The sequence below is a fragment of the Choloepus didactylus genome, chromosome 4 (assembly GCF_015220235.1).
Source record: "Choloepus didactylus isolate mChoDid1 chromosome 4, mChoDid1.pri, whole genome shotgun sequence".
Taxonomy (NCBI): Eukaryota; Metazoa; Chordata; class Mammalia; order Pilosa; family Megalonychidae; genus Choloepus; species Choloepus didactylus.
The window spans coordinates 115,362,058-115,380,113 of record NC_051310.1 but is presented as its reverse complement, the minus strand read 5'-3'; the positions used below and the strand labels follow the sequence as shown (position 1 = coordinate 115,380,113).

Genomic DNA, 18,056 nt, shown 5'->3' with positions numbered 1-18,056 from the left:
AACTTTCTTTTTTGACTTCTAAGGAGTAAAGCGAGAAAAATGGGGTCAAAAATTAAATGAAAAATAGGATGGGATAGGGATGGACGGAATGTTTCAAGTGTTTGGTTTTTTTTATTTTTTTTTTATTTTTGGAGTAAGGAAAACAAAATGGATTCTGGTGATGAATGCACAACTATATGATGGTACTGTGAATAACTATACACTGTGGATGACTGTAGGGTATGTGAATATATCTCAATAAAACTGTATTAAAAAAAACAGTACAGCACTTCACCACTATTCTAATCTACACTGCAATCAAAACAATATCAATATTACTGCAGCCTAACTGGCAGAAGGTTTTAATAAAAATATTCATTTTAAAAACAGTACAACAGTATTGATATGAGAAGTACAGTTTTAATGTAAATTACATTTCTTAAAATGTATGCCTACACTTTGGGGATAACAAAGATACTAAAAACACACCAATTACAACAGGCCATCTTGGTCCATTCATCATGCCAACTATCTACTGCTTCCAAATTAAGCAACTTTTCAATCACTTATCAGTACCACCATGCAATGCAGACATCCACCAGTCATGCTCCATCAGTTTTGCAAAGGAATAGCAACTTCTAGGCTCTGGTTGCAGAACTCCATAAAACATGGGGTCTGTCAACTAGAAGTTATTCAGGAACTCACTCTTCAGGCAGCCCCCTCTCCTCCTCTACAGAAGCTTGTCAATTAGGAGAGTAGTATCTGCCCTGCCTATTTCATAGAGCTGTCATGAAGATCAATTAAGATAATGTCTACATAAGTACTTTGTAAACTAAAAAGCTCTTTTTCTAGTTTGCTAATGCTGCAGAATGCAAAACACCAGAGATGGATTGGCTTTTATAAAAAGGGGGTTTATTTGGCTACACAGTTACAGTCTTAAGGCCATAAAGTGTCCAAGGTAACACATCAGTAATAGGGTACCTTCACTGGAGGATGGCCAATGGCGTCCAGAAAACCTCTGTTAGCTGGGAAGGCACGTGGCTGGCGTCTGCTCCAAAGTTCTGGCTTCAGAATGGCTTTCCCCCAAGACGTTCCTCTCTAACAAGCTTGCTCCTCTTCAAAATGTCACTCACAGCTGCACTGAGTTCCTTGTCTTTGAGTCAGCACGTTTATATGGCTCCACTGATCAAGGCCCATCCTGAATGGGTGGGGCCAGGCCTCCATGGAAATATCCCATCAGTTATCATCTACAGTTGCGTGGGGCGCATCTCCATGCAAACAACCTAATCCAAATGTTCCAACTTAATCCCCACTATTATGCATGCCCCACAAGATTGCATCAAAGAATATGGCTTTTTCTGGGGGACATAATACATTCAAACCGGCACATTCCACCCCCTGGACCCCAGAAAAACATATTCTTTCCAAATACAAAATGCATTCATCCCACAATACCACAGAAACTTAAATCATTTCAGTAACAATAGTAAAGTACAAGATCCCATCAAAGTCAAATATAGGCGTACAAAGGAGGGACATTCTTAGGATAAACATTCCCATTGCCATAAGGAGAAAGAGTAAGGAAAACAGGGTTAACAGGATCAAAACAGTTCCTAAAACCTGCAGGACAAACTCCATTAGATTTCAAAGTCTGAGAGTCATTAACAGAACGACGTTGCCTCCTTGGGGCTTGAGAGAATGGGAGTCTAACCCTTCCTAAGGGCCTTTGTGGCAGCCCTTTCCTCTCTAAACACTTGGGTGAGTGCTCCAACATATCCACACATTGGGGAGACCACCTTCTTGGCCCCACCCTCCTTAAACATCAGGGCAGCTCCCGGATTCCCTTCCATCTCCGGGGCACACGCTCAACTCCTTCAGAACAGTGTGGTGGCAGCCAGGCTCTCCCCAATTCCCTGGGAATGTGCTCCACCCTCTTTGGGGTTTGGGGTGGCAAGACATTTCCTGAGCATCGAGGCGGAAGGCCCGTCCTCAACCTCCAGGGCAAACTCACCCTTTCCATGCATGTGGGCCACTCCACTCTCCCAGCCCAAGACCTCTTGACTCCAGACCTCAAACTCCATGGCTCTGTCCTTGAAGAAATTTTTCCTTCAGTTTGTTCCTTGTCTGTCTCCTCCAGTCCAGACTGGCAATGGCTCCGTCTATAAAGATCTAGCAAAAATTCTGTTGGCTTTGCATGAAGCACGCAGGGGTCAAAGCCATCAGACAATAGGACTTTCCACAAATCCTTTCTGCTTAAATCCTTTTCCAATCTTGGCTTGTACTGAAATGGCAGCTGGGTTCCATGTTTCGTTACATCCTCACGTTGGGCTGTAGCTTCTGGGATTCCACCCACTGGAAGCCTGGAATTTTCCAAGCCATTAGGTTCTGGTTTCTTTGAACCCAAGAGTTCAGTTCTAAGTTTATCTCTCTCCACTTGCATTTTACTATAAGCTGCAAGAAGAAGCCAGGGTATATCCTCCACACGTAGTCTGGAGATCTCCTCAGCTAAGTATTCCAGGTTGTTGCTTTCAAATTCTTCCTTCCATCCAACACCAGGACTCAATTTTGCCAAATTCTCTGCCACTTTAAAACAAGGATCACTTTTCTACCAGTTTGCAACAACACATTCATCATTTCTGCTCAAGTCCTCATCAGAAGTATCTTCAGAGTCCATATTTCCGTAAACAGTCTCTTCAAAGCAGTTTAGGCCTTTTCTACCAAGCTCCTCACAGTTCTTCCAGAATCTTCCCCTTACCCATTTAAAAAGCCATTCCAACATCTTTGGTATCTGCAAACACAGCAGCAAAAGCACCCCACTTCTCTGGTACCAAAATCTGTTCTAGTTTGCTAATGCTGCGGAATGCAAAACACCAGAGAAGGATTGGCTTTTATAAAAAGGGGGCTTATTTGGCTACACAGTTACATTCTTAAGGCCATAAAGTGTCCAAGGTAACACATCAGTAATCAGGTACCTTCACTGGAGGATGGCCAATGGCATCCAGAAAACCTCTGTTAGATGGGAAGGCACGTGGCTGGCGTCTGCTCCAAAGTTCTGGCTTCAAAATGGCTTTCCCCCAGGACGTTCCTCTCTAGCAAGCTTGCTCCTCTTCAAAATGTCACTCACAGCTGCACTGAGTTCCTTCTCTTTGAACCAGCTCATTTATATGGCTCCACTGATCAAGGCCCACCCTGAATGGGTGGGGCCACGCCTCCATGGAAATATCCCATCAGTTATCATCTACAGTTGGGTGGGGTGCATCTCCATGCAAACAACCTAATCCAAACGTTCCAACTTAATCCCCACTATTATGTCTGCCCCACAAGATTGCATCAAAGAATATGGCTTTTTCTGGGGGACATAATACATTCAAACCAGCACAGCTCTATACAAATATAAGTAATAATAATAATAATATACCATTAGGTTTCAAGGTCTACCAAGAAAAACTTCAGATTTCAGGGCATAAAGACTCACTAATATTCACTTTTCTATAGCAAAGTCCAATTCTTATACCAATTATTATTGGTTATGAATTACTAATAAGTAATAGTTATTACCAATTACTATTGGTTTTCTTGGCAGAACAGAACTAGAAACATGCTTTAAGAAATCAAAGCAATATGCAGCTCCCAAAATTCTGTCTCATTGTCACTATGAGTTCCTGAACACTCATACAGAAGGGTCCTGTCCATACAACACTACTTGATTGGAATTTTAGATCACACCATCACACTGAGGCTGGCCATCTCCATGCTCTGCCCACCTTGGTCTCTGCCAATATCACCTTAATTTCTTAATTCTAATCCAGGCTCCGAAATTTACTAGCTGTGTGATCTTGTGCATGTTATTTAACCTCTTTGTGCTTCAATCTCCTTATCTGCAAAATAGTTTTACCTCCTAGGTTCAAAGGTGGTTTAAATAACAAATGAAAGTAGTCAGAACAGTACCTTGTGCATGTAAGTGCTCAGTAAGTGTTAGTGAGTATTATTCCTTTATAGATGAATCTGTCTATTCCCCTACCACCACCACCAATAGATTATGTAAATCTCTCCATCATTCTCTCTTTCCAAAAGAATGAATGATGTTGATAAAGCAGAAATTATGACCATATTACTGACAAAATTTCATTATATATGACTGGATACTTGTATAGGAAAGTTCAATGATATCTTACATAAAGGAAACTCAATTGCCCCCATATACCTTTAAATTATATTAACACAGATAATACAATCTTCCTAATACTAGATTAGGTTACCCATTTGTTTTCAGTACCATCAATTAGCTTACTTGAATTGCATCACATAAAATTGCCCATGACCAGAGAGTTTCGTGGTACAGTGAATGACTGGAAAGGTCTTAAAATATGGCAAAAATAAAAATTTTAAGACTTCTATAAATGCTACTGTACTTAGTTAAAAAAAAAAAAGTTCAAACAACATGTCCAAAAAAATCAAAGTAAATCAAGAGTTTAGGGGGAGTAAAAACAGCTTGCCGAAAGAAAAAGGAAATGTTATTAGTGCTACATTGACACCGCTTCCATTACAATTGGGGGACAACTAAAGAATCCGTTATCCACTGCAAACAAAAACTGAAAACCCAAGCATATTTTTTACATATTACTTAGCACACTCTATGTACAATTATATGCTCTTGACACTGCTATGAATTCCAAATTCTAACATTTCACATGTGAGTAAACAATGCAAAAATTCACAGCATTGTTTAACCGACTTAATAGTTCTCCTTTGGCTTAAAATCTAAAAATTGTGGAGACAATTTTAATACACAGACTACTTCCTAGAGCTGTACCATGGCTTACAATGTGCCAGGGACTTGTCTAAGCACTGGAATGAACAAGACATACATAAGGTTCCTGCCCTCAAGAAGTTTACTTTCTAGTGAGGAAGACAAGTAATAAGCAGATAATTAAGTAATTTAATTTCAGGAAGCATAAGCGCTATAAAAAAATTAGCAAGAGAAACAGGAGAGGGGAGGGATCATTGTTTCCCATAATGTGACTGTCACTGAAGATCTCTCTAAGGAGACAGACAACTGAGGACCTCTCTTTAAGCAGACACCTCAAAGACGTGAGGGAGCAAGCAGTAGAGACCTGGGGAAAGAGCACTCCAGGCAGACGCAAGATCAAGTATTAAGTCCAGGTAAAGCCCTGGATGCTAAAGGAATGAACATGCTCGGGAAGTCCAGTGTAGCAGAAGTGGAGTGAACAGCGAGAGGCAGGGACTAGATCATGTTATCTTATAGATCATGGCTAGGAATTGAGTTGGCTGTTGTTTTAACTGTAAAAGGAAATCACTGCGAAGTTTTGAACACAGGAGTATCCAAATCTGACTGAGATTTTTAAGATCACTGTGATGTAGAGAATAACTGTATGAGGTCAAGCAAAAAGAGCAGAAAAACAAGTTAAGAGTTTATTGCAATTTATCTAAGCAGGAGGTGATGGTGGTTTAGATCAGGGTAATAAAGTGGAGATGATGAAATGTGATCAGATGAGAAAGTCAGAAGACAGAGCCAAGAGGATTTGTTGATGAACTGGTTATGGGGTATAAAGAAAAGAGAAGAATCACAAATGACACCTAGGGTTTTGGCTGAGCAACTAGTAGGATGGTTCTGCCATTTACTAAGAGCTGATTTGGAGGAAAGGAATCATACCATCCATGTTGAACAAGTTTAACTTGGGTATTTAAAGTCATAGAACTGAATGTTTATGGGAAAGACTTTTTCACTTAATCCTTGCAACAAACCTATGAGGTAGCAACTATTATCCTCATTTTATAGACTTACCTTTCATCACTCCACTAGTAAGTAGGAGAGTTAGAAAGAAAAAAAAAACAGACCTATCTGTCTACAGTGCCCATGACCTTTCTAAACTGGAGTTTATTATTTGAAGCAAAGAACACAGAAAATAGTCTGAGCAAATATTTTCTCAATTTTCTCAAGGATGGTACATAAGTAGTACCATTCTAGATGCACTGGAGTGATGTTAATCCTTTACACACAATTAAATGTCTTAAAGCATTAGCGTTTAATTCTCTTATGGAACCCCAGTTGAGAAAAACTGTATTACAAAGATTACTATTCTATCATTATTATTACTACTACTACTCCTATTAATAGGAATTGTTTTTAAATCAGAGAGAAAGAGATTGGTGAACAACAAAAATTACCATCCTGTGACCTTTCATGGGCTTCTCTTTGTAATCAGTACAATCAAGTGTTATTTGGGGTTTTTACAGCACTGAAGGTGATTTTACGTAAGACTACACCAGCTTTCTACTGGTTCCATTCACAATCATCACTCGCATCTGTTTTCCAGGGAACAGTAGTTCATCATAAAACCACTGGAATATAAGCTCCTTGAGTACAAGAATCTTGTATTTTTATTTATATGTCCAAAGTACCTGGAACAGTGCCAGGCACACAGCATGTGTTCAGGAAGAGTACATCTCAGAATTACACAGACAGAAAGACAAACAGAAACACACACACCTTCTACTGCCGTTACCTTTGATTAAGCCTGCAATTTTCAGAATCCACTCTGTACCCAGCTACCAGAATCATCTTTCCAAAATAGCATTTTCTCAAAACAGTCTTTTCAGGGAGCCCTGGGTTCTGGTCCTGATCCTTCCCTTTGGCCATCAATAAGTCTCTTCACTTCTTTGCACCTCTCTGGTCAGAATGATTTCTATAATACCATCTTTGAAGTGTCTGGTTCCTTGGTACAAGTCAGATAATCAAGAGATTATTTGATCTTGTTGTTTATCATAATGCCAGTAAGGAAATATTATTTACATGGTATAGAATTAATTCAAAATCATTTAATAAGGAATATCTTCTGTATGTAATGCCCTATGCTTCCCTTTGAAACTGACGCCTGAGGCCACTGTGTTCAAATGACTTGCCTGAGGAAGTGCAGCTAGGTAGGTCCAGGTTTCTATAGGACTTCTTGCTCTTTCTGAGAAGGCACTTAAATCTTCAGCCTCGCTATGCAGAACTCCTGTTACCCTGTAAGATGGCGATGTTTATCATATTGTCTTCATTTCTTGGCACTACTAAAATCTGACAAGATTGTCCTAATTCAGAACTTTAAGCTCTTGGTTTCATCATCATCAAGATTGGCCTCTTAAAGAAATATGACAGGTTCGTTACCCTTAAAAATAACTACCATACCATGAATGTCAATATATACTTTGTGTTCAATTCAAAATAACTAGCATACAATGTAAATCTATAGCTATTGTACCATACATATTACAGAGGAAAGAAGATTTTCCTTACAATTTCAGTCATCCTTTACTAAACTCCACAAGTATTTCAGAGCTCAGGTATTATGAACCATGCAGCATCTCCATTAAATGCAAAAGGTTTCAAATGAGCAATGCTGGCTAGGCCAGATATTGCACTCCAATTGATTTTACCTGCACATAATAAACTACACATGCTTCAGTGCAGTATTAGTGGCTAATGCATTCCACTTTCTTACAGACGTACAAGAGCACACAATTGGTGCCCTTTCCACAAGGGGTTCAGGTCCCTGAAATATCTACAGAGCATTTTTTAAAGTTAGTCATCTCTTGCAAAATACTAAAAAGCATGACAATACATTCTCTTGGTGAGGCTGTGGGGTGAAAAGGTACTTTCACTACTGGTGGGAATGCAAATTGGTACAATACTTCTAGAGGAAAATTTGGCAATACATAACAAAACTACATATGCACTTAACTTTTCACCCAGCAATCCTACTTAGAGGGCTATCCTAAAGATATACCTCCAGCAATTGAAAACTACTTATCTACAAGGTCATTAATTGCAACATTGTTTTTAATTGTAAACCCCTACATAGAAGAGTGGTTGAATAAATTAAGATACATCCACACAGTGGAATACTATGCAGCTCTAAAAAAGAATGATGCCTATCTCTCTGAACTGGTTTGGAGTGATTTCCAGGATATACTATTATATAAAAAAAGTAAAGTGAAAAAGAGTATTTATAGTATGCCACACTTCATGTAAGAAAGGGAACAAGAAAACAATTTGGCAGTGGCCTCCAAAAGTTAAACATAGAGTTACTATATGGCCCAGCAATTCCACTCCTAGGTATATACCCAAGAGAAGTGAAAACATATGTATACATAGAAACTTGTACACGAATGTTTACAGCAACATTATTCATAATAAACAAAAGGTAGAAACAACCCAAATGTCTATCAACTGATGAATGGACAAACAGAATGTGATATCAATACAAGGGAATATCATAAAAAGTATTAAAGTATTGATATGTGCTACAACATGATGTATCCAACACTTATACCAAGTGAAAGAAGACAGACACAGAAGGCCACATACTGTATGATACCATTTATATGAAGTGTCCAGAATAGGCAATTCCACAGAGACAAAGTAGACTAGTGGTTTCCAGGGGCTGGGGAGGGAATAATGGGAAGTGACTGCTAATAAGTACAGGGTTTATTTTGGAGGTGATAACAATGTTCTAGAATTAAGACAGTGGTGATGATTGTAGAACCTTGTGAATACACTAAAAATCACTGGATTCTATACTTTAAAAGGGGAGTTTTGTAGTATGGGAATTATATCTCAATTTAAAAAAATTCTATGAGGAAAAAAGAAAAAAAGTGCATATAAGAAGACACACACATATTTGCTCATTTATGTAAAAAAAATAAATAAAGGATAAATAAACTACAAACTAAAACTAAGGAGACTAGTTACCTACAGGAAGGAGGAGAGAGTGACACTTCTCTGAGTATACCTTTCTATGGAGTAATGTTTAGTAATAGGAATGCTTCACATAACCAAAAATAAAAAAATTACAATCTCCCAGGATTGGGGGGAAACCAAAATGGAAAACAAACAGTAACAAATGAACCTAACTGTAATACAGGGTAACATAACCATCTAAAGAAGGTAGAGAAGAACTAACCTAAGTAACCTAGGAAAAAATATTTTGACTAGATACTGTAAGGCTAAAAAGAAAAGAACTATACACAAATACTGCACTCCAGTAAATATGTCTCAGAGGGATATGGGTTAGCAATTCTGTAACAACTTTACATGCATTTTAGGAGGGTACAAATAAGTGAGTGTGCCAGTTTGAATGTATTATGTCCCCCCAAATGCCATTATCTTTGATGCAATCTTGTGTGGGCAGACCTATTGTGTTAATTAGATTGTAATTCTTTGAGCATTTCCATGGACATGTGCCCCACCCAACTGTGAGTGATGACTCTGATTGGATAATTTCCATGGAGGTGTTGGCCCGCCCATTCAGGGTGGATCTGAATTAAATTACCGGAGCACTACATAAGATCAGACAGACGGAGCAAGCTGCTACAGCCAAGAGGGACACTTTGAAGAAAGCACAGGAGCTGCAGATGAGAGACAGTTTGAAGATGGCTGTTGAAAGCAGACTTCTGCTCCGGAGAAGCTAAGAGAGGACAAACACCCAAGAGCAACTAGGAGTGACATTTTTGAGGAACTGAAGCCTAGAGAGGAACATCCTGGGAGAAAGTCATTTTGAAACCAGAACTTGGAGCAGACGCCAGCCATGTGCCTTCCCAGCTAACAGAGGTTTTCTGGACACCATTGGCCATCTTCCAGTGAAGGTACCCGATTGCTGATGCATTACCTTGGACACTTTATGGCCTTAAGACTGTAACTGTGTAACCAAATAAACCCCATTTTATAAAAGCCAATCCATTTCTGGTGTTTTGCATTCCAGCAGCATTAGCAAACTAGAACAGTGAGTATACAATAGATGAGAGCCAAGTTTCTCACTGTAAGAAAAAGAATTACAAATCAGGAAAGGGCAATGGTTAGAATGAACCTTTTGGTATTGGATTGGAAAGAAGGTATCAACAGGAACTCATGATTTTTAATATATATATACAGATAGATAAATAAATAAATATAAATGTGTATGTGTGTGGGGGTTAGTATATATACATATATTTCCTATCTCCGTCCCCTGAGGGTCTAGAAGCAATGACAATCCAATAAGCACACTTAGCATCCAGATCCTGGTTTTAAATACTATTCTCCAATAAAAAGAACCAGAGTTCCTTGGAGAAGTGGCTGCTCCTGGGGCTGCAGCAGAGAAAATATACAAGATGAACCTAGAATATCTCGGGATGAATGAAAATAAGGAAGTGCTCAAACAAGAATGGAGGCCAAACTGAAGGCACTCCCAATGGCCAAAATTGGAACAATATGAGCAACAAAATAAAATAGTATTGGATTATAATCCACAGAACAAATATTTATGAGACCATATTAATATAAATAAATAACTGAATAAATAAGGAAGAAGGGACATCCCTTCCTTACAGAAGAATTCCAATTAAAAAACAAAGAAGGAATGAGGGAAATACAAAATCACCATTAAGCAATCACCACGGTAATAAATGTTGAAGGCAAGATCCACCAACAGATGCTAAAACCAGTGTGAGAAAGTTTAACAGTATATCTGCATAGTCTCAAAGTATCTCCCCCAGGATATGTATCAATTACAAAAGGAATAGTAACTTTATTGTAGAGAATCCAATAGAGCTACCTTAAAGCGATGCAGGTTAACACCACTGGTAATAAGACCACAAACCCTTAATATGATGAACTGAGATGGACACATCACTTCTGTGATTTTCCTGCCAAAACATGCATAGCCTCAATCTAATCACAAGAAAAACACCAGACAAACCCAAATTAAGTGACGTTCTACAAAATAACTAGCCAGTATTCATCAAAAGTGTCAAGGTTACAAAAGATAAGGAAATACTGAGGACCTGTCATGGATTGGAGGAGACTTAGGACACACAACAACTAAATGCAATGTGCAATCCTGAAACAAAAAGGGCAAGTTTATTTAATAATAATATACCAATGCTAATTTCCCTGGTTTGATGATTGTAAGATGGTTATGTAAATTGTTGACATTAGAGAAAGCAAGTTAAACTCTCTAGACTATCTACATTATCTATATAGTATGCTATCTAGTATAGTATCTTTCTATCCTCTCTATTATCTTTGTGACATTATTTCAAAACAAACAGTTAAAAATAAATAAAATTGGTCATCTGATGCAACTGTAATTTTCGTGCCCAAGGATCTCATCTGGAATTTAATATTCCCATTAATTTAGAGGGCCCAGTGATTGACAGCAGGACAAACTAAAATATAAAATCAGATCTGGCATACAAAAAAGAAAATTACGAGCCCTGCCCTGATCAAGATGGAGGAGTGAGATGCTTCAGGGCCCCATGCCCCAAAAGAAGCTTTGACCAACCAGCAAGAACTGACAGAAACATTTTTCCCAAAACTCTAGAAAACAATTAAAGGACAAGAGTAACAGGGCAAGTGTCAAATCAAGAAAGAGGCTACTTAAAAGCAGTAGGATCTTCTGGTGCCCTGGCTAGCCCTTCCCCCATCCCTTCACCAGCTCACTGTGGAGCTGGCCCATGATTCCAATGCAGATCCCTGCTCCTGGTTCTAGAGACAGCAGAGTAACCCTCGTGCACATACTGGGAGCATGTATGTTTGGCACGATCTGCCTAGTGGTGGCTTGAGGGACTCACTGTCCCACAATTTGCCCTGCGTGGAGAAGGCAGCTCATGGAACTCTCCAACAAAGCAGTCAAGTTGTGCTGTTTAGATCAAAAGACTGCTGGTTGAAGGACAAACAGTGCAGAACCCAGGATGAGGAAACTGTTCCCTAGGGAAGAGGGCACATTTGGAACCATACGAACAGGGAAATCCTCAGCGACACAGATGCATGCCCAAGACAACATTCCTGGGCAGAAAGGATCAGGGAGGTCCCTAAACTTTGGCCTCGAGCTATTCTCTGAAATCATTGTATGGATAAGCCTCAAAAAAAAAAAAAAATACTTGCACAGGTCAATCTGCAAAGACTGGGAAAGGTGTTTCTTTTCCAAGGAAAGCTCTGTCATAGCACTAGCTGGATGCAAGCTTAAAGAAAGAGTCTAAACTCCAGCAATAATAATTAAAATATCAAAATGTCCAGGTTTCAACAAAATTTATAAAGAAACAGAAAGTGATGGCCCAGGCAAAGGAGCAGATTAAAGTATGTGAAGCCATTAATAAAGAGAACCAGACCTGGGACATATCACACAAAGACTTCAAAAAAATATCCTAAGTATGCTCAAAGAGCTTAAGGAAAACATGGACAAAGCACTAAAGGAAATCAGGAAAATGATATGTGAACACAAAGAGAACATCAATAGAGAGATGGAATTTATGAAACGGAACCAAATAGAGATGAAGAACACAGTAGAGATGAAGAATAGCAGCTTGGAGCTGGCAGAATAAAGAATTAGTGAACTTGAAGATAAGAAAATTGAAATCATTCAGTCTGAGAAACAGAAAAAATAAAGAAGAAATACACATTGTGGGACTCTCAGAAGAAGGAGAGAGACAGAGAAAGGGGAATAGTGAATATTCAAAGAAATAATGGCTGTAAACTTCCCAAATTTAATGAAAGATATGAACATACACATCCAAGATGCTCAACAAATTCCAAACAGGAAAAACCTAAACAGAACCACAATGCAACACATTATAATCAAATTTTCAAATGCCAAAGACAAAGAGAGAATTCTGAAAGCCACAAGAGAGAATTCATGTACAAGGGAGCCACAATAAGATTAAGTGCCAATTTTTCATTGGAAACCATGGAAGCAAGAAGGCAGTAAGAGAACTAAACATTTAAAGTGCTGAAAGGAAAACTATGTGGACCAAGGATTCTGTATCTGCCCAAACTATCTTTCAAATATTAGAGAGAGATTAAGATTTTCCCAGATAAACAAAAGCTGAGGGAGTTCATCACCACTAGGCAGGCCCTACAAGATATGATAAAGAGACTTCTACAGGTTGACTGGAAAAGACAATAAAAAAATAGATCAAAGCCACATGAGGAAATAAAGATCTCTGGTGAAGGTAATGACATGGTTAAGTGTAAATGGCTGTACCATGGTACTTTTGGTTTGTAACTTCACTTTTTACTTCCTACAGGATCCAAAAGGCAAATACATAAAATATAATGATAAATCAGTGGTTTTCAATTCATAACGTATAAACATGTAATTCGTGACAAGAACTACATAAACAGAGGGGGACTGAAGGATATAGGAACATAGCTTGTGTATACTACTGAAGTTACATTGGTATCAAAACAAATGAGATTATTATAGATGTAGAATGCTAAATTTAAGCCCCATGGTAACTACAAAGAAAATATCAGAGAATATGTAAGCTCATAGAGACAGAAATTTGAGTGCAGATTGCCAGGGTGGGGGAGGGCCAGGGGAATGGAGAGTTAATGCATAATGGGTGTAGGGTTTCTGTTTGGAAAATGGGAGAGTTTTAATAATGAAAGGTGGTGAGAGTACCTCAATATTGTAAATGTGATTAATCACACTGAATGGTATGCTTGAGAGTGGTTGAGATGGGAGAAGTTTATGCTGAATATATGAGGAAGGAGGGAAAAGGAGGGAGGGAGAGAGGGAGGGAGAAAGGGAGGGAGGGAGAGAGAGAGGGGAGGGTAGGCTAAAGAGACAATGACAATTAAATGGAATATATGATCCTGGACAGGATCTAGCAAGGGAGGAAGAAAGGCTCAACGGAACATTATTGGGACATATGAAAAAAAAGGAATACAGACTATAAGCTTTATAGCAATGTGAAATTCCTGGAACTTGACAACTCCACTTAAGCAGCTATATAAATGAATATTCTTACTCTTAGAAAATGTAAATGGCAGTGTTAAGTGTCCAAGAAGCATGATATATATAACCTACACTCAAGAAAATAGACAGATAAATAGAACGAACAAACGAATGAAAGAACAGAAGAAAGAAAGTGCAAATGTGGCAGAAGATTAAAATTGGTGCATGTGGGGATGGGGTGGGGGCAAAAGTATGTTGGAGTTCTCTGTATGGGGTTTGTATTATTTTTGTAAACTGTCCTGTAAGTTTAAAAGTTCAAAATAAAAAGTTTTTAAAAAGTAAATTGCCTATTTTATGCTCCCTTTTACTTTTTTTATTAGAAAAGAAAATAGACAAAAAAACTGCTAACTGATGTGACTTGACTGGCTTTGCAAATTTTCTTAATGACTTGACCAAGTTTTAACGTTTTCAACGTCATAATAATCTGCAGTGAAGTAATAACACATTTCATTTGTCTGTTAAGCCAAAGTTTTATTTACACTTTTAAAAATCTCTTCAATAGATTATAATAAAGCTTGTTACCTGTTGATATGTAGTTATCTAGTTACAAAATTCAAGTTTTGTTTCACGAGTCAACAGCCATCTGTAGTTGTGTTTTTATCTAACTTCTCTCCATACCCCAAATCATGTCATCATTATTGTCATTTTAAGTTCTGAAAACCTGAATTTTATAAGATCAGTTGATTACAATATTCAGTCTTTTTTTTTTTTTTTTCCTATTTCCAATATTAATAAGGAGCAATTCAGTCTTACTTTTTGGGGGAAATAATGTATGGGACATTATAGTTGTAGTACTATTTATTATTGGCATCTTCTACTAACCAAACCAGCCCAATCAACACCTTCTCCAAAATTCCCTTCAAGGAATTTCCAGGATTCCTTAAAGGGATTTTCAGGAGATGTTTATATTAATAAGTAGATTAAGTGACGCATTTATATTTGCTTTCTCCTCCATGCATCACCAGGATGCCGGCACTGGGAGTGGAATACATGACCAGAAAATGAATGGAAGTGTCACATGCAAACGCACGACTGGAAATTTAAGACGCAAAGTTGATAAGAACCTTAGGGAAAGCAAAATTCATAAAAGTTTAGAATTACAAGAGGCCTTAATAGGCCTATGACAAGAACCCCAACAGCAGACAATCTATCCTATTTTTTAAAGTCTCTAGATTTCCAGTCTCCTTAGATGTCTCATCATCTGCCATACAATCCTGTCTTGTGATTTGGGGGAAATATACAAGAGTATTCTTTGCCCTGCCTAAGTCTGTCTTTTCTCAAATAATATAATACCATATTTTAACTCCAAGGTATACAAATGTGTACAGGTACATAATATATACATATGTATGTGCACATATATATATATATATATATATATATATATATATGCATATAGGCACCTAGGTCACTTCATTTTGCTTGTATAAACATACACTATGGAAACATACACATAATCAAAGGCACATATCCATCCCACCCAATCACAAAAAATACTAAAACAAACAATGCTACATAACAACTCTGGTCTAAAAACAACCAACTGAAATCAATTTTGTAAAACCTTGAGGTAAACAGGTTTCTTCCCACCAAGAATAATCTTTGCTTTCTACAAATACTGTTCCTTTTCAGTACCCAACACAGGCAAAATTGTAAGAACACATACACACTATGTACTAAATCCAAATCATTTTTTTTAATGTTTGATTTTTAAAACCATTTAGCTAACAATCATTCTGGAAGAAGGCCCGATGAAAGAGACAGTGATGACAGAGTGCAACAAGTAATAATGAACAAGTAACCAGGTTTAATCAAACAGGACAGACAACTGACTCAAAACAATTCATTTTTGGAACATATATAGAATGGGGAAGTTCCATGCTAGGAGGAACCAAGTGCCATTTGAAATAATTAAGTGTCTGTTAGGACAAAATGTTAACAATGAAATGCTATCTCTGGAGGTGGTGTTACAAGGATGGGCTAGTTCAGATTTGTTATTCCTTTAATTCTGATCATCCAAATTTTCTACAGTAAGTATTACTTCCAGACCTTATTTTAAAATTAAGGCAAATTTTGTCCCTGTGTTTCACGGATCTCTAGGATGGATAGCATGTCTTTTACGTAACCTCCTGGGAGAGGTGGTACCAGCGCCTGCCCTCCCTGCGTCTCCCATGAACCTGCCGCCCATCTCAGAAAAGCCTTCACCATATTCCCTGGGACAGCTCCTGTCATCATTATCACCCTCATCTCACCCTGGAGATTTAAAAATATATCTCATCTCTCCTCCCGGTAGCAGAGGGTTTATAAATTATTTTATCGGGATGGGAGATTCGGAGAAAGATACCAGATATTTGAGTTACCCCAACCTAAAGGCAAAGGAGAGAAGAGAGACGCGTCGTCCCAACCTCCATCCCTCAAGAGAAGGCTGGCAACAGGGAGCTCCGGGGTCGCGGTTCTCCCCGGTTCCCGAGATAGTCGGTCCCCCGCCGTGGCCCAAGCCCCGGTCGGGGGGTGGGGAGAGGGGAGGGGCGCTCGTTAGCGGATAAAGGGGTGGGGAAGAGGTCAGAGACGCGACCCCCAAGAACCAAGGGTCAGGTACAGCGAGTCGACCAAGGGGCCGGTCCTTCCGCCCCGTTGGGCGGTCGGCTCCGCTTCTAACTCGGCTCCAGATGCGACTGGGCAGCGGCCGGCCCCCGAGGCCGGACCGACGCACCGCGAGGTACCGGTTCCCTCAGGCCTCCGCCCTCCGCCCACCTGGGACCCCCGTGGCCCCGCTCCGCGGCGGCCCTAGAAGGGCCCCGGCTGGCCTTACTCCGCCGACCGGGCGCACGCACAGGCCCGCAAGAGAGAAGAGGAGGCGTTACCGTGCGTGGCTCCGGAGCTGGCGGGGGTGGGGCGCGGCTCCGGCGACCCGAGTCCGGCTCGGCAGCAGCTGCGGCGACCGCGTCCTTTATTTTTGCTGCAGCAGCGGCGACTTGTCAAAGGGAAAGACGTAAGAGGCGGCGGCGGCAGCCGAGTCTCGCGGGACTTGGACAGAACTCTCGCGCAGCCTGGAGCCCTCGCCCCGCCCCCCAGGCCCAGGGCGGGTAGACGAGAGGGGCGGGGTGAGGAATGCTGGAGCGCCGGATCGAGGCTGGAGGCTGGGTGGAAAGAAGAACAGGGTTTAATAATGGAAAGCCTGAGTTCTGGGGACAACCCACCACCACGTGGTGCTCACCTTTCAGTTCTCCAGGAGCCCGGACAACCCCGTCCGCCCACGGGGACCAGGGTCCGCCGATGAGGCACAACTGGGGAAGTTTCACAAAGGGCGGCGAGGATTGGGGGGCAGCTGGCGCGCCCGTTTTCCTCGTGGTGGGCGGGGAAGACCCCACCGCCCGGCGCCCGGGTGCCGTGGGAAGAATGGACGCTTGGAAAGCTGGTGGCGAGGGCCAGGCGGCCACGCCCTTTTGTGATTCGGACCCTCGCCGCGGGCTCTGCGTTCTTTATCCCCCATCACACTGGGCCATGAACTCTGGCGGGACAAGTTCAACCACTTGAAAGCGTTTCACTTGACCTACTTCTACCTTGTCACGGCTTTATGCATAGCAGAACAGCCAGAACCCAACAGACGCCAGAACCTTTGGTTCCTCCGTTGTCTCTTCTGTGAGAAACGCTCGGCAAATTGTCCTTCGGGTGACTTACATCCTTCACCATGACTGGCTTGGTCACCGCTGTATCCCCAGAGTCTGGCACAGGGCTAGGTGCTCAATAAACCGTTGAATGAATGCCCCTGTCCCCACCTTTCCCCCTGTTCTTGGTCCCAGCCTCCCGCCTTTCTAGCTACCTTCCTGGTGTTCATTCCAAATATTCTACTGAGCATTAATTATATGTAACTGACCGTGAGGACATGGGGCCAAAAAACGGAAACAGGCTCTGCCCCCCAGAAGTTCACATTTAACTGGTGACCTGAGGAACACACAAACGTAAGAATCATGTATTTGTCACCAATGTTGTAAAATATTATAGTATAGGCAGAAGAGGAAGCTTGCCGTTGGTAGAGCTGAATTTATGTCATATGAAGTAAGTTAGACCAAGAATTAGGAGCATGGCTTTGCTGTCAGACAGACAAGGCGAGAATTCTGAATCCCACTTCCGGCAAGTTGCTTGACCTCTCTATGCCTCAATTTCCTCATCTGTCAACAGGACAGATTAGTTCTTATGATCTCAGGCTTCCTATGAGGAGTAAAAGGTATGCAAATCTCCTGGCACATATTAAGTACTTATTAAATGGTAGGTATCATTACATGTATAACTTTTAAA

At 40.3% G+C, this 18,056-nt stretch overlaps 1 protein-coding gene across 7 annotated transcripts in view; it reads right to left on the bottom strand.

Annotated features, from left to right (window-relative positions):
• Positions 1 to 16,764, bottom strand: part of HERC1 (HECT and RLD domain containing E3 ubiquitin protein ligase family member 1) — a 260,009-nt gene extending 243,245 nt beyond the window's left edge. For all 7 annotated transcript variants that reach the window (XM_037833741.1, XM_037833743.1, XM_037833744.1 and 4 more), the window contains exon 1: positions 16,622 to 16,764. The gene's annotated coding sequence lies outside the window, so the exon portion shown is untranslated. The remainder of the gene's footprint in view (positions 1 to 16,621) is intronic.
• Between the last annotated feature and the right edge of the window lie 1,292 nt (positions 16,765 to 18,056).